The sequence below is a fragment of the Crinia signifera genome, chromosome 6 (genome assembly GCF_055691185.1).
Source record: "Crinia signifera chromosome 6, ASM5569118v1, whole genome shotgun sequence".
Lineage (NCBI taxonomy): Eukaryota > Metazoa > Chordata > Amphibia > Anura > Myobatrachidae > Crinia > Crinia signifera.
Genome location: NC_139222.1, coordinates 12,437,928 through 12,446,447, shown reverse-complemented (window position 1 = coordinate 12,446,447; position 8,520 = coordinate 12,437,928). Strand labels below are relative to the sequence as shown.

The 8,520-nt window shown below is 47.8% G+C and overlaps 1 long non-coding RNA gene across 1 annotated transcript; it reads left to right on the top strand.

Moving 5' to 3' along the window:
• Positions 1 to 347: 347 nt before the first annotated feature.
• On the top strand, positions 348 to 6,641 carry LOC146007445 (uncharacterized). The gene is made up of 4 exons (XR_014444332.1): positions 348 to 550; positions 3,727 to 3,777; positions 5,676 to 5,751; positions 5,830 to 6,641. It is a non-coding gene; the product is annotated as an uncharacterized LOC146007445 (long non-coding RNA).
• The last annotated feature ends 1,879 nt before the right edge of the window (positions 6,642 to 8,520 follow it).

Below are 8,520 nucleotides of genomic sequence, written 5' to 3'. Positions count from 1 at the left end.
AAAATTGGTCCAAAAAATTGTACAGTGTGTATGCACCTTTGGATCTGCATGATGTGGGTGTTACCCCCCAGGTTGCGAATGGATGTTTACGTAAAACATCCAATTGCAGCCAATGGGAACGTACGCTCCTTGCGAATGGTGGGCAGTCATTCTGACATAGTATAAAGTACCAGACAGTGTCCTGGGCTGATTTTAGTGTATAAGAAATGTAATCTCCACCAGTCTTGGCGGCCAATGCTGGGCCTCCCTCCCTCCTGGGCTCCATACTGGCAGCTCCCCCTGCTGATCAAGCTATCCTCGATTCTATCTGATCTGGATGTAGCATATGTTATTCCAATGACTGTACCAGACATCCTGTTATTCCCGACCATTCCTCGCTGTGAGAACTGTTCTCCTCCTAATCCCACCCCCCTTCTCTCCCAGCAACAACTGCTCTCAAACTTCCACCCCACTCAGCTATAGGTGCCGCTGGAAATAGGGTGCAGAGATGGGGATGTGCCTGCCGTACCAGGGGGCATCTGCAGATGTGTCCCCCCAGACCCGCTATCCTGTGAGTAACAGGGAGGGGGGTGGGGTTGAGTCTTCATGATCCATCTAATGTGTGCCAGGGACATGGGCAATATCTGGGCAACCTGGGCATTACTGCAGTGTTACTATTACAGTGTTACTATGTTCTGCTGCCCTATAGACCCTCTGCCCACCCCTCACCCTCCCAATATCTATCACAATGTCTGTTCCGGGCTGCACGGCCATGTATGGGCAGGAAATGTATCTAGAACGCGTGGATTTGATCCCTCGCCCACAGAAAGTTATTTAACCCATGCTGGCCTTGTCCCGGGGATGCCAATGGGAAATGCACCACTGTCATGTGGAGTTAGGGTGGCCTGAGCTGAGATGTATAGAACATGAATATATAATGTATTACTGTGTTGTGCAGCCTCGTACTGCACTTGGCTGTTAGTAAATCGACTAAGATCTGAGTTCTATTAAAGCGGTGATGTTGCCCATAGCAACCAATCAGAGTCTACTTATGTATCTAGCACCTTCTAGAAGATAATAGATAAAATCTTATTGGTTGTTGTGGGCAATATCCCATATTCAATACAACTCTCATCTTAGTACATGTAGCCCCACAATTTGCTGAGTCCCACATAGGACAGCAGCAGGGATTGGATAAAATGTTAGTTATCTGTAGGTCATCAGTGTATAATAGTGTTCATTCTAGCACCCTGCCCATCACAGGATCTGTCCTGCCTGGGGTGTCACTGCCTACTCTGGTGCTTCTAGCACACTCAGGTCTGTTATAGTGATTCTAGCACACTCAGGGCAGCTCTGGTGCTTCTAGCACACTCAGGTCTGTTATAGTGATTCTAGCACACTGCCCATCACAGTATCTGTCCTGCCTGGGGTGTCACTGCCTACTCTGGTGCTTCTAGCATCCTTCCCATCACAGTATCTGTCCTGCCTGGGGTGTCACTGCCTACTCTGGTGCTTCTAGCACCCTGCCCATCACAGTATCTGTCCTGCCTGGGGTGTCACTGCCTACTTTGGTGCTTCTAGCACACTGCCCATCACAGTATCTGTCCTGCCTGGAGTGTCACTGCCTACTCTGGTGCTTCTAGCACCCTGCCCATCACAGTATCTGTCCTGCCTGGGGTGTCACTGCCTACTCTGGTGCCTCTAGCACACTCAGGACTGTTATAGTGATTCTAGCACACTCAGGGCAGCTCTGGTGCTTCTAGCACACTCAGGTCTGTTATAGTGATTCTAGCACACTGCCCATCACAGTATCTGTCCTGCCTGGGGTGTCACTGCCTACTCTGGTGCCTCTAGCACACTCAGGTCTGTTATAGTGATTCTAGCACACTCAGGGCAGCTCTGGTGCTTCTAGCACACTCAGGTCTGTTATAGTGATTCTAGCACACTGCCCATCACAGTATCTGTCCTGCCTGGGGTGTCACTGCCTACTCTGGTGCCTCTAGCACACTCAGGTCTGTTATAGTGATTCTAGCACACTCAGGGCAGCTCTGGTGCTTCTAGCACACTCAGGTCTGTTATAGTGATTCTAGCACACTGCCCATCACAGTATCTGTCCTGCCTGGGGTGTCACTGCCTACTCTGGTGCTTCTAGTCTAGTGCTCTGGTCTGTTATAGTGATTCTAGCACACTCAGGGCAGCTCTGGTGCTTCTAGCACATTCTGGTCTGCTCTGGTGCTTCTAGCACACTCAGGTCTGCTCTTCTGCTTCTAGCACACTCTGGTCTGCTCTGGTGCTTCTAGCACACTCCGGTCTGCTCTGGTACTTCTAGCACTCTCCGGTCTGCTCTGGTCCTTCTAGCACACTCTGGTCTGCTCTGGTGCTTCTAGCACGCTCTGGTCTGCTCTGGTGCTTCTAGCACACTCTGGTCTGCTCTGGTGCTTCTAGCACACTCAGGTCTGCTCTGTTGCTTCTAGCACTCTCTGGTCTGCTCTGGTGCTTCTAGCACTCTCTGGTCTGCTCTGGTGCTTCTAGCACACTCTGGTCTTTTATAGTAATTGTAGCACACTCTGGTCTGCTTTGGTGCTTCTAGCACACCCTGGTCTGCTCTGGTGCTTCTAGCACACTCTGGTCTGCTCTGGTGCTTCAAGCACACTCTGGTCTGCTCTTCTGCTTCTAGCACGCTCTGGTCTGCTCTGGTGCTTCTAGCACACTCTGGTCTGCTCCTCTTCTTCCAGCACGCTCTGGTCTGCTGTGGTGCTTCTAGCACTCTCCGGTCTGCTCATCTGCTTCTAGCATGCTCTGGTCTGCTCTGGTGCTTCTAGCACACTCTGGTCTGCTCTGGTGCTTCTAGCACGCTCTGGTCTGCTCTGATGCTTCTAGCACACTCTGGTCTGCTCTTCTGCTTCTAGCACGCTCTGGTCTGCTCTTCTGCTTCTACGCTCTGGTCTGCTGTGGTGCTTCTAGCACACTCTGGTCTGCTGTGATGCTACTAGCAAGCTCTGGTCTGCTGTGATGCTACTAGCACACTCTGGTCTGCTGTGGTGCTTCTAGCACACTCTGGTCTGCTCTGGTGCTTCTAGCACACTCTGGCCTGTGTCTCTGGTCCAAATGTATTAATCCCAGAATGTGATGTGAGGTTTAGGGATGGTCATCAACCATCAGTGGTTTTGTGACTATGGAAGGTCTACAGCTGGCAGCTAGTGGAGGTTTGTTATTGACACTGATGCACATCGGTAGCACAGCGACATCTTGCACACGGGCTTCACCTAAGTGTCGATGGTTAAACCACCGATGGCTTTCTACTGAGCTTAGAATTAAAAGTCAGCGTAATATATAACATGTACAATTGTAGTTTCAGTCACTGCGCAGTGCCGCAGTCTGACACATGTATGTACAGCGGGGGCTGACGCTAGCATTAGCGTGTAGTAGATATGACAAAGGCAAAAGCAGTCACGGCAGCGGTGTGTGACTCGCCATTAGAGTTTTGAAGAAAAAACATTGCAGCACCCATTGCCATCTGCGCAAGCTGGGGCTTACTCATGCGTAGAATCTGGCGAACGATGGACTCGATGTTGGATCCAAGCTTGGGACGTCAGCCAGAGTATTGGGATGGTCGCTACATGCAAGAGACGTCTGTTCAGCGCTTACAAGCACCGATGACTTTCCGTCCATTCCGAATCCGGCTCTTTGTGTAATCGCCTCACTATTGTGTGACTGTGACAGATTTTATTGTGTGATTCTCTGTAGAAAATTAAATCGAAACGGCCTGCTGGAGGAAGAGGGGAAAAGAAGATGCAAGTAAGTGTATTCACTTGGGGGAAAGGCCAAATGTCTGGGTGGCTGCAGCCTAGAGCTGCCCTATGTCATATCCAAGGGTCTGACAAACAGAAATACATATCTGTGGCATGTCCTGTTCTACATTACAGAGGAAGAGGGGGGAGAACTTGGCAGCAGGGACTGATTTATTGTGAGGGCAGATAAACACAGGAACCCGTCAGGTCTCCAGTGCTGGGAGGAGAGGAAGATTTAACGTCATTACTGGGATTTAACCCTTGCAGCCTCTGAGCGTTATTAAATCTCCTCCAGCTGCCTGACGTCAAATTATTTGGTCTGTGATTACGCAAATTGCCACCACATGCCCACTCCGCCCCAATCAGACTGTACTTGTTTATTTAGCATCTCCTAGAAGATAATAGATTGAATCTGATTGGTTGCCCATAGCATCCCTTTAATTCCAGACACATATTAATTACACAGGTTCTGTGGCTGGCTGACTTCAAGACTCCATTCCAACTGTTGTTTTTGAAACAGCCACAGACCCTGTGTAATTAATAATGTGTCCGGATTTAAAGGGATGAGGTGGTAACCCTAGCAACATGCCATCTTAGTAAATTCCCCCCTTACTGTCCACAAATGACAGATCCGTTTCTAGAAGATCAGCGCCCCACCCAAAATAGACCAGAGCATCGGCCTCCTCAGGGACCAAATGCACTAAGCTTCAAAAGTGATAAAATGGAGAGTGATACACAGCCAGCCAATCAGCTCCTACCTGACATTTTTCAAACACAGCCTGTGGCATGGCAGACAGGAGCTGATTGGCTGGTAGTTTATCTCTCTCTATTCTATCACTTTTGAAGCTTAGTGCATCTGGCCCCCAGTCTGCTTCAGAAGATGCTTCTCCTACGAGGATATTTCATAAAGGACGGTTTTAATCGATTTCAAATCGATTTAAATCGATGTTGTGTTTCAGGGATTATCGACGCATGTTGACATAGACACCAACAAAAACTTGAAAAATGTGTGTCGACCATGTCAACCTAGGGTATGTTGACCCTTCCTCCCATAACCGCCAAGACACATTGAACAGCAACCACTTCTCTCCGAAATCAAGAAACCCTGTACTTCTGTAGTACCCAGCCTGTCAATGTGATGGCAGCGTCGGCAGTTGTGGGTGCCTGAATGGAGGAGCGTGTGAATTCCCCCTGTAGAGGGTGAGGAGCAGCATTAGCCAAGCACATGCCAGAAGTAAAGAGTTACTACCAGGTTTATGGTTGTACTGCCGACACATGTACTGTAAATTGATTAATGTAGCATCTATCACTTGCCGACATTGCGGCGTCCACCTTCCAGAACTCGCATGCTACTTGTCGACGGTCAACAGATGTCAAGTGGAGAGCCCATGTTTAGTGCATCTCATGGGAGCACAGTCACTAAGTAAGGGCGGGTGGCCATGCTGGGGCATCGCATGAGGACCATGCGTTATCCTCAGAGGGGTTGGGATCATTTGGTCTACAGTATGTTGGTCGACAAGCATTAGGTCGACATGGGTCAAGGTCGACATGGGTCTAGGTTGACATGGGTCTTCGCTCGCAATGCATCGGGCACGGTGCCTCACTGCGCTTGGCACACTATTTTATTCTCCCACCGCTCCCTAGTGGATGGTAGGACATGAAATACCACCTGTCGGCACATGTCGGCTCAAAAAACAGTGAAAAACACCATGTCGACCTAATGGTGTCGACCAACACACTGTAGACCAAATGACCGTATCCCCCCTCAGAGACAGCTTAAAGAGCTAATTCTAAGTATTTAATACAGCATATATCAGTTATAAATATAAGGCAACCGTATGCGTCATTTCACAAGTCCTTGTAATATATCTTGTGTGTATGTTCTTCTCCCATTCACCTGTGAAGATAAGGACTCATATACTACTGAACACGAATAACAGACGAAGGAAGAAATGACAGAGTTCAGCAGAGAGAACGGAGGGTAAGCGGAAAGTAAGCTGACAAATTGAATCTAGTATACGGTTGGGGGAGATTCAGGTTGCCTTTTTTTTTTCTTCAGATATCTATCAAGACCGGCCCAAACTGCCCCCAACTACTGAGAACACGCTGAGAACACGCTGAGAACACGCTTCTACCAAAGGATGCAGTTCCTCCATCTTTATCCTAAAAAAGTCTTCTTCGAGAAGACAACAAGGAGTTGCACTTCCTCAGGGACTTCCTCTATTGCTTAAAAGATGCAATGTAGTAAGGCCCTTATTCAGATCTGATCGCAGTACAAATTTGTTCTGGGCAAAACCATGTGCATTGCAGGTGGGGCAGATGTAACATGTGCAGAGAGTTAGATTTGGGTGGGGTGTGTTGAAACTGAAATATAAGTTGCAGTGTAAAAATAATGCAGTCAGTATGTACCCTGCACAGAAACAAAATAACTCCCCCAAATCTAACTCTCTCTGCACATGTTACATCTGCCCCACCTGCAGTGCACATGGTTTTGCCCATTTTGAGAACAAATTTGTACTGCGATCAGATCTGAATAAGGGCCTAAATGTAATGTGATTTTAGCCCCCAAAACACCAGATAGTTTTCATGGAAATTGGTGTCAATGTGTTTGTAAACCCTACATCCCCTGTGGTTTGGGATAGGAAGGACAACATTGAGGAGTGGGTGAAACCTGGCAACACCATTCTGGACCCCACACCCGGGCATGCCTTTGAAAACACTGTGCCCTGTTTGTTTTTTTATAAAAAAAAGTCAGACCCCCATATATATTTTTATATTGTATGTACTTACATTCCGTGTGAGTCTTATCCTCTTGCGTTGCCATAAGGAAGCCGTGATGCGCTTTATAAATAAAATATGATTGTAATGATATCCTGTATAATTAGACATAAGAGTTTTTTATTCAAAACAGTCTGTTTCATGGCCTCTTAGTAGCGTCATCTAAACTCCCCAATTTACGATACCAGAGAAGCTGCCAGTGTTGTGTTTGTCAGTCTTTTATCTAGTTATAAAGTTACAAGGGAAAACCATCCTATTACCTATGCCCCTATATATTTTTAAGGATTCAGTACTGAATCCCGGCGGTCAGGATCCCGGCGTTCAGAATCCCGACGCCGGAATCCCAACAGCCGAAATGCCGACAAGGGGGGGACATGGATCGCCCCCCATTGCGGGCTCGCTGCACTCGCCACGCAGCAGGCCCGGTGCCTCGCTACGCTCGGCACACTAATTTATTCTCCCTCCAGGGGTGTCGTGGACACCCACGGAGGGAGAATGTGTCGGGATTTCGGCTGTCGGGATTCCGGTGTCGGGATTCTGAACGCCGGGATCCCGACCGCCGGGATTTTAACTGCATCCCATTTTTAAAGATGGTTGAAATCATTGTGGTTGTAGATATGCAAAAGGGAACGTGCAGTAGTGGGGTTCAAATAAATTAACAAGTTCTATGTCCTAATGCCCATCGCACATAAAGCTGCACGCCATAATGCCAATTACACATAAGGTCACACATAATGCCCATTATACATTGTGCTACACACCAGGATGTCCGTTACACATTGTGCCACACACCATGATGCCCATTACATATTTGAAACATAAGTACTTACCTAATTGCTCATTGCTAGGGAAGGAGGGGGGGGGTTGATTGATGCGAGGGGCTTCATGCTGGATACCAAGGGGGCTTCATGCTCGTTGTCAAGGGGGAATACATGCTGGTTGCCAAGGGGGAGTGAATTACTCGTTGTCAAGTGGGAGTGAAATGCTGCCGCACTGTGTAAGTAAAACCGCCGCCAACCGCACACAATGTAAAGCTGTGGCAGCCGGGCAGAGAGCTGCGTGCTGCCCGGCTGTATATTGAAAGCAGGTACGCGGCTATTTTGAGCTGGACCGTGAGCCAATAGGAGCTTGCGGCCCAGCAGCCAATAAGGAGCCATCACTGCCGCTCCTTATTGGCTGCCAGATTGTGAGCTCCTATTGGCTCGAGGTCCAGCAGTAGCATTCAAATATATTCGCGGACCTGCTTTGAGGTGGGGACAGCATTGCGCTCCTTAGCAAACGGTTCTGCAGAACTGATAGTATATTAGGTATCGGTTCTGCAGAACTGATAGTATATTAGGTATCGGTTCTGCAGAACCGGCTGAATCCCGCCTCTGGGAACGTGTACTGTCTTGTGCCTATTCAGAAACCTGTCTCTCTGCACAAATATATTTCTAATGGCTAAAAACCCGTCACAATGACGGCTGGGTCCCTATCTGCTACCACCTCCAATCTCTGTCTTCACAGCTCCCTCTGTCTATACCCAGGAAGTATGAAACAGATCACTTTCTTTTAAGGAGTAATTTGGTCCGTCGAGTGGTCACTGGTGGTACTGCACCTCAGAGGTGCGGAGTATTTAGCATTTTATATAAATAGATTTGCACTACATTATTACTTATTTGCAGACAGCCATAGTTCAACCATTTCTGGGGGGAAAGGGGTCACGTTATACAAGATCTACAACATTTTGTGCAACTGTAAACGAATCGAAAATGTGTAATTTTTGCTTTCTATTCTGAGTTGGTTGCTGACACGAAATGCAACCACATCTGCATAGGTAAAATATGAGACCGCCCCACATGCAAGTACCAGGACTACAATAAGCAGTAAGTATAAATGAAGTTATAAATTGCAGTACACAGTATAAACACAGTAGAATAAATGGCTGGAGGGTGCAGATAATAAGTATATTTTCCTGCAAAACACCTAACCT